This window comes from Astyanax mexicanus, chromosome 6 (assembly GCF_023375975.1).
Source record: "Astyanax mexicanus isolate ESR-SI-001 chromosome 6, AstMex3_surface, whole genome shotgun sequence".
NCBI lineage: Eukaryota > Metazoa > Chordata > Actinopteri > Characiformes > Acestrorhamphidae > Astyanax > Astyanax mexicanus.
In genome coordinates, this window is record NC_064413.1 from 23,338,804 (window position 1) to 23,355,788 (window position 16,985).

The following is a 16,985-nucleotide window of genomic DNA, read 5'->3' on the forward strand; positions in this document are numbered from 1 at the left end:
GCTAACGTTTTCCTAGTGGTTGCTAAGTGGTTGCTAACTGGTTGCTAGGCAGTTGCTTTAATTTCTAAAGTGGTTGCTAAGTGGTTGCTAGGCAGTTGCTAACGTTTTCCTAGTGGTTGCTAAGGTGTTGCTAAGTGGTTGCTAGGCTGTTGCTATCATTTCTAAAGTGGTTGCTAGGCAGTTGCTAACATTTTCCTAGTGGTTGTTAAGGTGTTGCTAAGTGCTTGCTAGGCAGTTGCTATCGATTCTAAGGTGGTTGCTAAGTGGTTGCTAGGCAGTTGCTAACGTTTTCCTAGTGGTTGTTAAGGTGTTGCTAAGTGGTTGCTAGGCATTTGCTAACGTTTTCCAGGTGGTTGCTAAGTGGTTGCTAACTGGTTGCTAGGCAGTTGCTATCATTTCTAAAGTGGTTGCTAAGTGGTTGCTAGGCAGTTGCTAACGTTTTCCTAGTGGTTGCTAAGTGGTTACTAGGCAGTTGCTAACGTTTTCCAGGTGGTTGCTAAGGTGTTGCTAAGTGGTTGCTAGGCAGTTGCTAACGTTTTCCTAGTGGTTGCTAAGGTGTTGCTAAGTGGTTGCTAGGCTGTTGCTATCATTTCTAAAGTGGTTGCTAGGCAGTTGCTAACATTTTCCTAGTGGTTGTTAAGGTGTTGCTAAGTGCTTGCTAGGCAGTTGCTATCGATTCTAAGGTGGTTGCTAAGTGGTTGCTAGGCAGTTGCTAACGTTTTCCTAGTGGTTGTTAAGGTGTTGCTAAGTGGTTGCTAGGCATTTGCTAACGTTTTCCAGGTGGTTGCTAAGTGGTTGCTAACTGGTTGCTAGGCAGTTGCTATCATTTCTAAAGTGGTTGCTAAGTGGTTGCTAGGCAGTTGCTAACGTTTTCCTAGTGGTTGCTAAGTGGTTGCTAGGCAGTTGCTAACGTTTTCCAGGTGGTTGCTAAGGTGTTGCTAAGTGGTTGCTAGGCAGTTGCTAACGTTTTCCAGGTGGTTGCTAAGGTGGTTGCTAAGCAGTTATTAGGTGGTTGCTAAGCCCTGGCTGGGGTGCCGGGGTGTCCAAACTTTTGACTGATAGCTGCTCCATACAGCAGCTCCTCCATACACTCACAGTACTGGAGGAGCAGGGGAGAGAAGGGGTTCCGTGCGCAGAGCTGCTCGTGTGTGAGATGGAACTCTGGGCCCCCCATTCATTTCTATGGGAAAACTTCGTACGACATTTGTACGAAAACCGTACGACGTATCGTCAAAACGTTAAAATTTTCGGAAAGAACGCGGTAAGTTCTATAGACCGTCCGATTTTTGTCTTTGTATGTCAAAAATTGTTACCTACACAAACGTTCAAAGTTGTCCCCCATTCATTTCCTATGGGAAAAAAAAGCGTACGTTTACGAAGTTTTTACGAAAACCGTACGATGTATCGCTTAAAAAAGCACAAGCAACCTATTCGGGTATAGGTACTACGATACTGCAAAGTTTCGTGGTTCTACGTCAAAAGCCCTAGGAGGAGATAGTGATTAAATTTTGAGCGCGGAATAATAATAATAATAACTAGAAAAGGAAAGTTCGATAACGAACTTTAAGTTGGCTTGGAAAAGTACGTTAATAACGTTGAAAAAGTTAAAATGGTTGCTAAGATATTTCTGTCTAAAGCGTGTGAAGAGTGGTTGCTTTGCTGTTGACTTTCAGCTAAATGTTAAAGTCCAAAAAGTTTTGGCTAACATGGTGAAAAGCTAATAATTGTCTTATAAAGTAATATAAACACTTTACTTTATATATACCTATATAAAGTAAAGTGTTGCTAAGTGGTTGCTAGGTAGTTACTAGGCAGTTGCTAATGTATTCCACATCGTTGCTCAGTGTTTGCTAATTGGTTGCTAAGCAGATTCTTACATATTCCAGGTGGTTGCTAAGCTGTTGCTAACTGGTTGCTAGGCAATTGCTAATGTATTCCACATGGTTTCCAAGTGGTTGCTAAGGTGTTGATATGGTATCCGGGTTGGTTGCTAAGGTGTTGCTAGGTGGTTGCTAAGGTGTTGCTATGGTATCCAGGGTGGTTGGTAAGGTGTTGCTAGGTGGTTGCTAGGTGGTTGCTAAGGTGTTGCCAAGGTGTTGCTAAGGTGTTGCTAGGTGGTTGCTAGGGTGTTGATATGGTATCTGGGGTGGTTGCTAAGGTGTTGCTAGATGGTTGCTAAGGTGTTGCTATGGTATCTGGGGTGGTTGCTAAGGTGTTGCTAGGTGGTTGCTAAGGTGTTGTTATGGTATCCTGGGTGGTTGCTAAGGTGTTGCTAGGTGGTTGCTAGGCGGTTGCTAAGGTGTTGTTATGGTATCCGGGGTGGTTGCTAAGATGTTGCTAGGTGGTTGCTAAGGTGTTGCTATGGTTTCCAGGGTGGTTGCTAAGGTGTTGCTAGGTGGTTGCTAAGGTGTTGCTATGGTATCTGGGGTGGTTGCTAAGGTGTTGCTAGGCGGTTGCTAAGGTGTTGCTAGGTGGTTGCTAAGGTGTTGCTAGGTGGTTGCTAAGGTGTTGCTATGGTATCTGTGGTGGTTGCTAAGGTGTTGCTATGGTATCCGGGTGGTTGCTAGGTGGTTGCTAAGGTGTTGCTATGGTATCCAGGGTGGTTGCTAAGGTGTTGCTAGGCGGTTGCTAAGGTATTGCTATGGTATCCGGGGTGGTTGCTAAGGTGCTGCTAGGTGGTTGCAAGGTGGTTGCTAAGGTGTTGCTAGGCGGTTGCTAAGGTGTTGCTATGGTGTCTGGGGTGGTTCCTAAGGTGTTGCTAGGTGGTTGCTAAGGTGTTGCTATGGTATCTGGGGTGGTTGCTAAGGTGTTGCTAAGTGGTTGCTAAGGTGTTGCTAGATGGTTGCCAAGGTGTTGCTATGGTATCCAGGGTGGTTGCCAAGGTGTTGCTAGGTGGTTGCTAGGGTGTTGCTAGGCGGTTGCTAAGCGGTTGCTATGGTATCCAGGGTGGTTGCTAAGGTGTTGCTAGGTGGTTGCTAGGTGGTTGCTAAGGTGTTGCTAGGTGGTTGCTATGGTATCTGGGTTGGTTGCTAAGGTGTTGCTAGGTGGTTGCTAAGGTGTTGCTAGATGGTTGCTAAGGTGTTGCTATGGTATCTGGGGTGGTTGCTAAGGTGTTGCTAGGCGGTTGCTATGGTATCTGGGTTGGTTGCTAAGGTGTTGCTAGGTGGTTGCTAAGGTGTTGCTAGATGGTTGCTAAGGTGTTGCTATGGTATCTGGGGTGGTTGCTAAGGTGTTGCTAGGTGGTTGCTAAGGTGTTGCTATGGTATCCGGGGTGGTTGCTAAGGTGTTGCTAGGTGGTTGCTAGGCGGTTGCCAAGGTGTTGCTATGGTATCCGAGGTGGTTGCTAAATGGTTACTAGGCAGTTGCTAACGTATTCCACATGGTTGCTAAGTGGTTGCTAGGCACTTGCTAATGTTTTCCAGGTGGTTGCTAAGGTGTTGCTAACTGGTTGCTAGGCAGTTGCTAACGTATTCCACATGGTTGCTAAGTGGTTGCTAGGCAGTTGTGATCATTTCTAAAGTGGTTGCTAAGTGGTTTCTAGGCAGTTGCTAACATTTTCCAGGTGGTTGCTAAGGTGTTGCTAACTGGTTGCTAGGCAGTTGCTAACATATTCCAGATGGTTGCTGAGCGGTTGTGATCATTTCTAAAGTGGTTGCTAGGCAGTTGCTAATGTTTACCAGGTGGTTGCTAAGGTGTTGATAACTGGTTGCTAGGTTGTTGCTATCATTTCTAAAATGGTTGAAGTAGAGAAAAAGAGAGAGTGTTAAATGTAGAAGTACAGAAAAAGGGAGAGCAAGAAATAAAGAAGTAGGGAGAAAATCGCGAGAAAAAGAGAAAGAACACGCGAGAATGTGAGAAAAAAAGTTGAGAGAAATATTGAGCGAGAAAAAGAGAATTAGAGAAAAAGGGACATCGAGAAATAAAGAAGTAGAGAAAGAAAGAGGAAGTAGTAGAGAGATAGATAGAAAGAGAAAGCAAGACATAGAAGTAGAGAAGTAGAGTGAAAGAGAAGTAGAGAGAAGAGCGAGAAATAAAGAAAGAGTAGAGAATAGAGAAATAGAAAAGTAGCGAGAAAGAGAAATTGAGACGTAGAGAGAGAGTGAGAAAGAGAGAAAGAAAGAGTGAGAAATAGAGAAGTAGAGAGTAAAAGAGAGAGTGAGAAATAGAGACGTAGAGAGAGAGTGAGAAAGAGAGTGAGAAATTCAGAAGTAGAGTGAGAAAGAGAGTGAGAAATAGAGAAGTAGAGAGCAAAAGAGAGTGAGAAATAGAGAAGTAGAGAGAGAGTGAGAAAGAGAGAGTGAGAAATAAAGAAATGTAAAGAGCAAAAGAGAGAGTGAGAAATAGAGAAGTAGAGAGAGTGAGAAAGAGAGTGTGAGAAATAGAGACGTAGAGAGAGTGAGAAAGAAAGAGTGAGAAATAGAGACGTAGACAGAGAGTGAGAAAGAGAGAGTGAGAAATAGAGAAGTAGAGAGCAAAAGAGAGAGTGAGAAGTAGAGAGCAAAAGAGAGAGCGAGAAGTAGAGAGCAAAAGAGAGAGTGAGAAATAGAGAAGTAGAAAGCAAAAGAGAGTGAGAAATAGAGAAGTAGAGAGCAAAAGAGAGTGTGAGAAGTAGAGAGCAAAAGAGAGAGTGAGAAATAGAGAAGCAGAGAGCAAAAGAGAGAGTGAGAAGTAGAGAAGTAGAGAGCAAAAGAGAGAGTGAGAAGTAGATAAGTAGAGAGCAAAAGAGAGAGTGAGAAATAGAGACGTAGAGAGAGAGTGAGAAAGAGAGAGTGAGAAATAGAGAAGTAGAGAGCAAAAGAGAGTGAAAAGTAGAGAGAGTGAGAAAGAGAGAGTGAGAGAAGTAGAGAGAGAGTGAGAAAGAGAGAGTGAGAGAAGTAGAGAGAGAGTGAGAAAGAGAGAGTGGTTGCTAAACAGTTAATAGGTGGTTGCAAAGCGCTGGCTGAGGTGCCCGGGGTGTCCAAACTTTTGACTGATAGCTGCTCCATACAGCAGCTCCTCCATACACTCACAGTACTGGAGGAGCAGGGGAGAGAAGGGGTTCCGTGCGCGGAGCTGCTCGTCTGTGAGATGGAACTCTGGGCCCCCCATTCATTTCTATGGGAAAACTTCGTACGACAATTGTACGAAAACCGTACGTCGTATCGCTTCGCAATCTTTTATTAATTTAAAGATCTTGATAAGATCTATTAGCTCGCCGAATTTGGTCTCCGTATCTCAAAAATTGTGACCGTCACGGACGTTCAAAATTCTCCCCCATTCATTCCTATGGGGAAAAAATGCGTACGTTTACGAAGTTTTTACGAAAACCGTACGATAAATCGCTCCAAAAAGCACAAGCAACGTAATTCACTATAGGTCCTACGATCCGTGAAAGTTTCGTGATTCTACGATAAAAGCTCTAGGAGGAGTAGCGTACAGAAAAAAAGGCGTAAGAATAATAATAATAATAAGAAGAAAACGAAGAACAATAAGTTGGCTTTTCCAAAGCCAACTTAATAATAAGAAGATTACGAAGAACAAGAAGTTGGCTTTTCCAAGCCAACTTAATTAGATCATGGTTTCATTATTTTACTATTTTACTTGATTAGAAAATTAAGTTCTGGAGGTTATTCTGCATAAAAATATAAAAGAATATGTAAAACAGGCATACATTGATGAAAAAAAAAATAATTATACAACTTTTCCCTTTGTAACATGTGTTTATAATTCATATTACTTCACTGTTGTAATTTATTGCTACTACTTAGTTGCTGTTTTCATGAATTGTATTTCATTGCTTTTCCATTGCAATTGTTGCCTCATTTCCCACAGTAAATTTCTTTGAGCTTCATTTGCATTTTACTGTATAAAGGGTGTTATATTAATAAAGCACATTCTGTCCATCTCCTCTAAGCACTGCAGGCATTGTGTTATTAGTGGTTACTCACTCACTGCAGTGGTTTAATTTAGGACCACTACGTGTGCCAGATCCATTCTAATTTGAGGCACCAACACCCACAAATACTGTCTTAGCACAGGCTCTGTCCAAACACAGCTCTTAACCCTAGCTGCTCTGAGGAAGCTGCAACAGAGCCTCTATCAGTGCCTTTTACTGCATTCCACCCTCCTGCTTGCACGTGTGTGTTGAACAACATCCACATCATCAATTTTATAGTCAAAAGATCGACAAATATTACCAAGGCAGATTTGTCAAACCTTAATAGAGCCTTTGGTGGATCGTATTCTGATAAATTTACTATTGTGATACATTTGTTATAGTGATAAATTATATGTTATGAGTATCATGTAACAAAAAAGACTACAGTTACAATAGTGATACTTCTAAACCACTATATTTCTCACAATACCATGTAAATGCTTACAGCTTGTTTCTGGGGGCATGTGTGCTTGTGAAATTACTGTATTTATCCTAATAGTCCACACTAGGGCTGGGCGATATATAAAGTTTTTTAAAAATATCTACAGCTCTGGAAAAAATTAAGAGACCACTTCAGTTTCTAAATCAGTTTATCTGATTTTTTTTTTAATATGTTTGAATAAAATGGAAATTGTTGTTTTATATTATAAACTATGAACAACATTTCTCACAAATTCCAAATAAAAATATTGTCATTTAGAGCATTTATTCGCAGAAAATTAGAAATGTCTGAAATAACAAAAAAGATGCAGAGCTTTCAGACGTGATCAAATAATGCAATGAAAAAGTTCATATTCATAAATTTTTAAGAGTTCAGAAATCAATCAATATTTGGTGGAATAACCCTGGTTTTTAATCACAGTTTTTATGCATCTTGGCATGTTCTCATCCACCAGCCTTACACACTGATTTTGGATAACTTTATGCCTTTACTTCTGGTGCAAAAATTCAAGCAGTTCAGCTTGGTTTGAATCAGAATCAGAATCAGAATCGGGCTTTATTGGCCAAGTATGCTCACACATACAAGGAATTTGTGTTTGGTTTCAGTAGCTCACAGTGCACAATAATTGACAATAACATTACAGAAGTAAAACATTTACTCACATAAACACACGCACACACATACAAACATACCTGTAACCTAACTTTACGTGTGCAGAGTTGTATATTTACAGTAAAGTGCTGAGTGCAGCAGTAAGGACACTGGTGCAGTCTGAATAAATAATTAAGTTAAACTGAGTTAAATAAGGCATATAAATATGAGAACAGAAGAATTACTTGCAGAGACAGTACAGTGTGTTGTAGCCACTATCACCAGATTAATAAAGTGCAGTACAGAGGGTTAACAGAGTGAGAGGGATGACATGGATATGGATGTATGTAACAGTCTTGTGTGGATGTAACAGACTGTATCCTGGATGTTATGTTGTAGTGTTCAGCTATTCATGAGAGTGATGGCGTGTGGGAAGAAGCTTCTCTGTAGTCTGGTGGTCTGTGATCATCCATCATTGATGGCTTGTGATCATCCATCGTCCTCTTGATTTTATTTCAGAGGTTTTCAATTTGTTAAAATCAAAGAAACTCCATTTTTAACTGATCTCTTATTTTTTCCCAGAGCTTTATATACTTGCATACGAGATATAAAATAGACAATATGGTTTAAATTGGTATAGACTATGTTCCATTCCAGTAACTCCAGTAACTGATTTTTGTTATCCCATTGTCTCTGCATAGCTTCACCTCACACTGCCTAATGTACTTTTTATTTATTATTTGCTTCTCTAAGCACTTTAGATGCTCTTTTTTCAAAAGCACACTGTGTTTATGTTTTTAGGCTACTGGAAGTAGACAAAAAAATATTTATTTGGATAATCTGTTTATAATTAGCACAATTTGAATTGCCTTTCAGTTGTTGACATTATAAAATGCTGCAAGGCTACTCTAAAAAACAGGATCTGGCACTGAATGATAAATGTACCTGTGTAAAATACGTAATACATAGCTTTGTAAGAGTAAACAGTTATTTATTTTAATGTTGATGATGATTAATTATGGCTTACAGCTAAAGAAAACCCAAAAGTCAGTATCTCAGAAGATTTTAATATTATATAAGAACAAATGGTACATTTGGGAGTGTGGGCAGTCTGCCAAGCCCTGCTGGAAAATGAAATCTGCATCCCTATTCAGCTTATCAGCAGAGGGAAGCATGAAGTGCTGTAAGATTTCCTAGTAGATGCTCTGCTGATATTGGATTTAATATCAAACTGGACCAAAACTAGCAGATGACATTTAGCTCCCCAAACCATGACTGACTGTGGAAACTTTGGTAAAAATTGGTCTCACCAGTATATAATATTCTATATACTGACTTGTGGGTTTTCATTGGCTGTAAGCCATAATCATCAAAAATTAAATAAATAAACATGCAAAATAGATTACTCTGTGTGTAATGAATCTTTATAATATATAGGTTTCACTTTTTTAACTGAGTTACTGAAATAAATTAAGTTCTCGATAATATTCTCATTTCTGAGATGCAATTGTATAACTGTTCGGTACACATATACATATATACAACTCTGCCCAGGCCCCTATCCTCCTTCTTTTACTGATGTTTGAGAGCTACTGTGTAGTGTAATGTACCGTGTGGTCTGGCCAAACTGATTTTGGCTACAGACTAAAATATATACACCACTTTAATAAGAAAGTGAGAGAAAGAGAGAGAGAGGAGAGAGAGAGAGATGGAAGGAGATAATTTTACAATGTTACAAGCCTTTATCTTGTTCTGAAAGGACATAAGTGAGAGTGCAAGTTCTGTGAAGCATGCTAATTGAATCAGGCTTTCTCAGCAAAGGAAGATCCAGTGTGTTTACTGTTCTGCAGTCCACACTGATGCTCTCCCACCTCCACAACATGAAGAACCACAGCAGTAAGAGAAAGAAACGCACCACATAAACAACATTTTAAAACAGAAGAATCTATGTAGCAGTCCCACATTATAACCAAGTCATGAAATCCATTAAAAGTATAATTTAAACAAATTTATGGCAAATTAAGACAGATGTACCTAAACACTCACTATTTGATGCTTGTATTTTAGGTACCTGGAGATCCTACTGACCCACAATCAACTCAAAAACAACTGAAACATATGAACTCGGTCATAAACCCCCCCAAAAAATTAACATACCATTCACATTAGAATTATACTGCCCCCTCATGGGATAATTTCACCCACTGATTTTGCACGGACAAAACTGTCAGGTTTCGGTGTTTATGAAATGTAATACAGCTTCCAAAAAAATTAAGACTGCAGACAACAGAAAATGAAATTAAACTGAATAATAAGTGTCTTTCCATCCTGATTTGAGTAGATATAAAACTGCAGGAGTAGTACAGATTTTAACAGTTTAACTAGACTGTTGTTCTTGTGTAGTTACTTGTTGTCTTCATTTGTAAGCGGTGTGTGTGTGTGTGTGTGTGCTGTGTGCTGTGTGTGAGCGTGAGTGGGGGTGGTGTTTCTAACAGAGCAGAAAAGCAAGGCAGCAGAAAAACAAAACTTTATAAAAATTTTAAATCTCATTTAAGGTACAGTATATGGCCTCAATCCATATGTTGCTCTGTTTAGTCGGGGCTGGTCACCTCTGAACGGCAAAAGAGTTAGCGCTTAGCACGGTTAGCAGCTAATGCTAATACTGCTCCAGGCTTAGTGCTGTAGAACTAATCTGAAATTCCTGTATAACGCTGAACTTCAGCAGAGTGTCTTTACTGCTTCTTGGTAAAAATATGGTACCTGTTTAAAACGGGGGCTGTGGTATAAAGCATGTTACAGATATTACATTAAAATCACAGAGAACTGTGCTAACTTGTGGAAAAAGCACATCATATATGATACATATTTTGGCAAGATGTTAAATTAAGCAAAGTCTTTTTACTGTGAAACTTTCAAAACATTTATCATCCTGTACCACACCTATTATCCAGCCTTGGTCACATGACCAATTTCAAACATGCACAATGTGATAAATCTGGTGGAAAACACAATATGGTGGAAAAAACAATAATAAAAAAAAAAACAATAGCAGCTCTCAAAACCTGATAGAAACTATGCTGTATAATACATATTGTCACTGTCCAATGAAAAACACTTATCTCCAAAACATCAACTTTACAGGAGAGAGAAAAACCTTTCACTGTAAAAAGAGTTTATTTAAGGTCATTTTAAGAGTTTTCATTGGTCCGTTCATCAAGAAAGTTTGGCACAGTGTAAGGGACAGTTTGTCTGTTCAAATTATGTAGTAAACTAAAAATCGGCAAAAATGGAGATAAGTGTTTTTCGTAGGCCAGCGACGATATGCAAAAAGCTAACTTAAGAATAGCTTAAGATCAAAAGCCAACAAATCTATATTGCATCCCGCTGTCATCACTTTTCCACTGTACTACTTAACACATCAATACAATTTATCTCCAGCTGAATTTAGTGCACCTACACTGCTCTCTCTCTCTCTCTCTCTATACACACAGTAACTACTTTCAGTGGTCCGGCCCTGAAAGCCGCAGCAGCCGGTGAGGGACGAGACTGACCGGGTAATCAGCGGCGGGGTCAGGGGGAACTGCAGCGCTTCCAGGAGCTTTGTCTGTAGCTCTTCATTAGTGTGAAAGGAGGTTAGCTCTAACAAGGCTAGCGGCATGCCAGTGTAAATGAGCCAGGCATTTTGTAGGCTGTGATACTGGCTGAGTTAGTGACACTGTGGTCCTGCAGCCACAGCTTGATGAGCTAACAGCAAGAAAAAGGGTGACTCATCAGGGAGTACAATCTCCGCTGGGAGAGCATGCTTGTATGTGTGTGTGTGTGTGTGTGTGTGTGTGTGTGCGTCTGTTGGTCTGCATGTCTGCAGTGGGACTACTTTTTCACAGTGTATAAGCACACAGAAACAGAGCATGTGTGCATGAGCGTGTATTACCTCATATAGAGTGTGCACACAGAAGTCTCGTACAAGTTATGCATTTCTGTGTCCGTATATGCGTGTTTGTGTATGTGTGTGTTTGAGTATAAAAAATATCTAGATCACCCTTAGGTGTAGTGGTTGGTGATATGGACCTAAAAGTAAAATGTCACAATATTTCAGGATAATTTTGCAATTAAAAATATTGTATTTATTTCAAGAACATACTAGTGGTACAAACAAAAATGCTGCTTAATTCTGACTCGAACTTAATCTCATATTTGTGGAATGTGTAAAACTAATGTGTTTTATGAAGGAAGCAGAGTAAAGACTTAACACCACTAACCGAATACCCGTCTCACGAGTACATCACTCAGCCCCATACAATGTTTGATTTAACTTTCTTTACATGGCATTGGACATCCTAAGATGTAACTACTAATAGGCTCAATCTCACAATGATTAGCATTTTCTTTAGAAATGGCTTTGATCTAGCCATTTGCTTATACAGGCATACCGTTTTTAGAGTTCTTTATATAGTTGACTGGTGCACATTTACTACTAGCTACTAGCAGCCACTGAACTCTGTAGAGCCTTCAAAATAATCAATAGTCTTATTTCTATGGCCAGCTTACGTAGAGGCTCGTTTTAGATGATGATCCATTATCTGAATTGCTGTGCTTGACTTATACTTTTCATTTTCCAGCAAAACTATATCAGCTAACAATCACACACCCACACACACAACCTTTAAATATGGAGGAGCTGCATGGGAACACCTGAGATGTCGCTTTTTTTGTCACCACATATTCAGGTACAAACAAGTATGTGTGTGTGTGTACGCCCATGTATTATGGGAAGAGGTATGACCAAAGTGTTCAACCCACGCCACCACTCCTGCCCAGTCACAGAGGCCATTGCCATGGCAACAGTCACAAAGCATCATCGTAGCTTGAGCACCTTTTTGTAAATTGCTGTGTCACATGCTCAATGTGGGCCTGTTTGGCAAAGACAACAGAATCGGACAAAGTGTCAAGTAACATTAAAGTCTTAAAAGCATGGCGCTAAAGTATAAAGCAGGGAATAAACAGAACACCCTTGGCAAAAAACAGAGGACACGACTAGTATCTGACTGATACCACTGCCACGCATGAAAATAACCCAGTAGTTTTACTGGAAAACCAATGTTTTGGCCCATCTGCTCTAATGTTTATAGACCTTCCATTTCTGTGTTCTCACTGTTGTCTCTATCTGATAGCAGGTCATTTGGTTTTCTTGTTCTAATCTAAACAAATACTGCGGTCCATTTTGCTGTGTTCCTCAGTGCACCAGATCTAAACAAATAAAACAGACACACCTGAGTATTTTATAACATTTACGACCAACACATGTTAATAGATTAAGGAATGCAGACAATCTGTAAAGTATACAATTACAATTATTGCAATAATAATAATAATCTGACAGTAAAATCTCCAAAATATCTTGAAATTTCTGATATGATTTTTCATTCTGATCTTTCCCCCCCCTCAGTTGCACTACAATCTTATGAAACTGTTATAATAGTTTACAAAAATGTAAAGAGTCAAATAAATAAAAAATCTGTTACCTGTTCAGTCATTTCAGCTATCCAAATCTGCGTGTTCACTGTGTTAAAACAAGCTACGTGGGACGAACCGCAAGCTAATATTGCCCTTACCGGAACACTCAGGGCTCCTCAGTGTAGGTACCGGAGAGCAGTCCTCTTCCTGCCACACCCAGGTAGCGTTTCCTCTGTGCTTTTAGCTTAAAACTTGCAAATTATTCTTCCTGTTGTGTGTCTTAAAATGTTTAATGTCTTTGTTATCTTTTTATACCCGTTTCCTTGCTCTCCCTTGAAGAGCAATTATCTCTTTACTCTAGACTTCCTTGAGCATTCCCTGGACCCTGCACCATGTTTTAAAGTCCTTTTAAATTTGCTGAATTGCTGCTTGTTTTGGTTCTCCCACCCAGATCATGTACTGTTATTACTATCGGATTATTGATAACCATCATACTGTTTACATTATTCTTTATTTAACTGCTCAACTACACTCTATATCAGACTGGTTTGCACTCTACATGCATAATGTTACTCTTGTCTGTACATGTATTTATCCTAAATATACAATACACTGATTATTAACATCTGTTTACATGTAGTTTTTTTAATTGTGTCTCTATTAAAATCTGTTTTTGCATTCACATACAAACCTTACTGTCCCATAGTGGCACCTACATTCTACATTACTGTGCTCATTAACTCGTGAATTCATTTAGCACTTTGCAGTACTTTGCAGTTCTGGTTAGATGCTAACTGCATTTCATTGGCTTCTACTTATACTTTCTGAATTTCAATTAATTTATATCTAATCGTATCTATCCCTTGTGGCTTGAAACAGATGTTTCAATCCACAGCCAGAAAATTAGGAAAACATCCATGAGGCGTGAGCAGATCTTTATCTTTAAAGCAGGACCATGCATCTCTACCACCTCCTAGCATGCTAATCTGTTCATTTGTATTAACGAACAGGACTGAATAATGTTTGGCATATAGAACTATCCAAATTGAACAAATCTAATTATCAATATGAGGAAGGTTTTCAAACAACATGTAAAGCACCTGATTGCTTGATTTTAAAACATTCAGTAGAAAAAACAGATGTGATTTTACCTGCTTTATTTTTGGTGCCTCCTAAAAACATCAGAATGTGTTGAAGGGTCCATTACCCAGTTTCAAGCCATCGACAAATGGACAATATTGGATAACTCACACCAGTTAAAAGCACACTGTCACATCGGTGGCAATCCAATCTATTCAATGTCAGTTCCAATCAGATAGCATCAGCTGTGTTAACTTCATAAAGAAGGCCACTGAATGGCAATGGTGGCCTTGGTCACAGGGTCATGTCATCACAGTTGTCAACTGCTTGATCGCCTAAACAAAAGCTCTCAACCTTCAGAATACAGATTGAACCAAGTCCCTGCTATTTCAGGCTACACTGATCAATAAAACAAAAAGGCGCGTGGCTTAAAATGGCCTTCGACCTAATGGAGCCATAATGATGATTGAGGTACGATGCCTGTGATTGAAACCACTTCATTGACCTGCTCTAGAGGAAAAACAAATTATTCAAACTGAACAAATCAGAGGCTGTAAACTCACTGGACTGCACCGGATGAATAATGGAGAAGCTGCATTCCACCTGGGATCCCGTGCCTGTGCTGCTTTCTGAAAACAGCCAAACTTGAGCGCATTATTTTAGACTGATGAGCCTGAGCTGCCGAACGCCAAAGCCATCTAGGGAAATGAAGAGGATGATAGTGTTCAGAATTAAACATCTACCTCCCTGTCCCTGCACAGGTGCATCCGAGGCAGAAGAAAGAGTGATATATCTGCGCATTCACGCTGTGCCTCTCTCTTTCTTCCATCTCTTCGAGTTTTTCTTTCTCTCCGTCACTCTCTCTGCCTCTGCACTCCCCCTCCCCCTCTCTCAGGATCTTGTCAGAAGTCCAGCCAGGCTAGCAGCGTGCTCTTCTGCTGGAGCTGGCAGACACTCCTGGAGCCCGCCCAACAGCTCAGATGAGAGGAGTTGTGTCGAAGCTTGGACCCTCGTTCCCAAGGGCATCCAAAAAATTGGCCTCCAAACCTCGAGGATGGGTTTCACACCCAATTTTAGATTGTTATGGGGCTGCAGGCTAGTCGTCAGAGTTTTGGGTTTTAATTATGTTAATGAAGCTACATAACCAATACCTGACAAACTCATCATGGGGGGGTTCACACCAGCACTTTTTGGTTCGGCTAAAACAGTTAAAACTGTACACGTAGCTGCGCGACACCATTTACTACGAGTACATCTGCACTGCACATTCCATTGAAAACACTGTTTGAAAACACAGCAGCAATTTTTTTTAGCGTTTAGTGTTAAAGCAGCTTCACACTGCACAGATATACACGCTGGAACACAGAATCTTCTCTATATTTACTTTCTTGTTTCTGTGCCAGGCAAAAAAAAAACAAAAAAAGTAAACAAACATATCGACTGATTCAGACCAGAGAAACGAACTGCAGGTGTGAAAACGCCCTTAAAGAATAATCTTGTTAAACAGATCTGGCTAAAGTTTTAGAAAAGTGGGTTTGGGACTGGAAGTTTACTGGTTTGATACTCTGAACTGGCAGGTAGCAGAGAAAATAAATAACCACAAAAACTACCACCACAACCACAACCAAACTACAACTAACACTATTGCCACCAATATTACTACCACCACCATTCTACCCCATCCCTGCACCATTCGAAATAAGTATTTGATCCCTTAGTATTCATTAGCAGTTCTGGCTTTTACAGACCAGTTAGACACTCCCAATCAACTTGTTACCTGACCTGAAGCCACCTGTTCTCACTAATCACTTGTGTGAAAAACACCTGTCCACAGAATCAGACAGATCACACAGATTTCAAGTCTCCAACATGGGTAAAACCAAAGAGCTGTCACAGGACCTCAGAGTCAGAATTGTTGACCTTCACAAAGCTGGAATGGGCTACAAAAAGATTAGTAAGGTGTTGGATGTGAAAGTAACAACTATTGGTGCAATTATCAGAAAGTTTAAAGAGTATAACATGACAATCAACAGACCTCGGCCCGGTGCTCCAAAGAAGATTTCGCCTCGTGGGGTGGCAATGATGCTGAGAACGGTCAGAAATCGTCCTGCAACCACTCGGCAGAAGTTAGCAAATGACCTGAAGGCAGCTGGGACCACAGTTTGCAAGGAAACAATTGGCAACACTTTGCGCAACAATGGATTCACATCCTGCAGTGCCCGAAAGGTACCCCTGCTGAAGAGAGCACATGTGGAGGCGCGCCTCAAGTATGCCAATGATCATTTGAAAGATGAACCAAGTTATTGGGAGAAGGTTTTGTGGTCAGACGAGACCAAAAGTGAACTTTTTGGCCTCAACTCCACCCGCCATGTGTGGAGGAAGAAAAATGCTGCCTATGACCCCAAGAACACTGTGCCCACCGTCAAGCATGGAGGTGGAAGCATAATGTTTTGGGGGTGTTTCTCTGCCAAGGGTACAGGGCTACTTCACCGCATCACTGGGAAGATGGATGGAGCCATGTACCGCACAATCCTGAGGGACAACCTCCTCCCCTCTGCCAGGGATCTGAAAATGGGCCGTGGTTGGGTCTTCCAACATGATAACGACCCTAAACATACAGCAAAGGATTGGCTCAAGAAAAATCACATTAAGGTCATGGAGTGGCCCAGCCAGTCACCAGACCTCAATCCAATCGAAAATCTATGGAGGGAGCTGAAGGTCAGAGTTGCCAAGCGACAGCCCACCAACCTTCATGATTTAGAGAGGATCTGCAAAGAAGAGTGGGCCAAAATTCCCCCTGGTGTGTGTGCTAAACTTGTGGTTAACTACAACAAACGTCTCACAGCAGTGCTTGCAAACAAAGGCTTTGCCACTAAGTATTGAGTGTGTTTGGCAAGAGGGATCAAATACTTATTTTCCTCATTGAAATACAAATTAATTAAAATGTATTCTTTAAAATTATATTCTGGATTTTTGTCTTGATATTCTGTCTCTCCATGTTGGAATATATCTACCATTAAAAGGGCAGAAGCATAGTGTCTTTATTAGTGGGCAAACAAAGAAAATCAGCAAGGGATCAAATACTTCTTGGACTCACTGTATATATTATGTATATATTTGGTCCGCTTATTTTTGTTTTCACACTGCAGTTTAGGGAGCGCTCCAAAGACCTTTGTGTGATACTTCTACATCCTTTCATTATCACTTACGGATCGATGCGTTTTTCTTAACTTGATGATGATTGGTTTTAGAAGGACATGCGTCTGACGTTGGCGTGTTGACAATTCAGCGTGCGTTTCATGTGAAAGCACCCTAAGATGTGTTTAATAGTTTGATGAGTATCACAGAACTGGCAGGCTGGATCCTGTTTGCCAAGTGACGTTGGGTAATAGCAGTATGTCCAATTCGGCACCTAGTCATGATTGTCTGATCTTGTGTGTTAAGAAAGTTCATATCGCGTTTCATATTAATGATGGGGGATATTTCATACAGTTTATTTTG

At 40.4% G+C, this 16,985-nt stretch overlaps 1 protein-coding gene and 1 long non-coding RNA gene across 5 annotated transcripts in view; one reads left to right on the forward strand and one right to left on the reverse strand.

The window, feature by feature from the left end:
- The window catches only part of LOC103026439 (L3MBTL4, histone methyl-lysine binding protein), a 162,655-nt gene that overhangs the window by 38,801 nt on the left and 106,869 nt on the right, over positions 1-16,985 (reverse strand). The window lies entirely within an intron of this gene.
- On the forward strand, positions 2,643-3,980 carry LOC125802399 (uncharacterized). Its single transcript, XR_007439521.1, has 3 exons — positions 2,643-2,806; positions 3,154-3,239; positions 3,305-3,980. It is a non-coding gene; the product is annotated as an uncharacterized LOC125802399 (long non-coding RNA).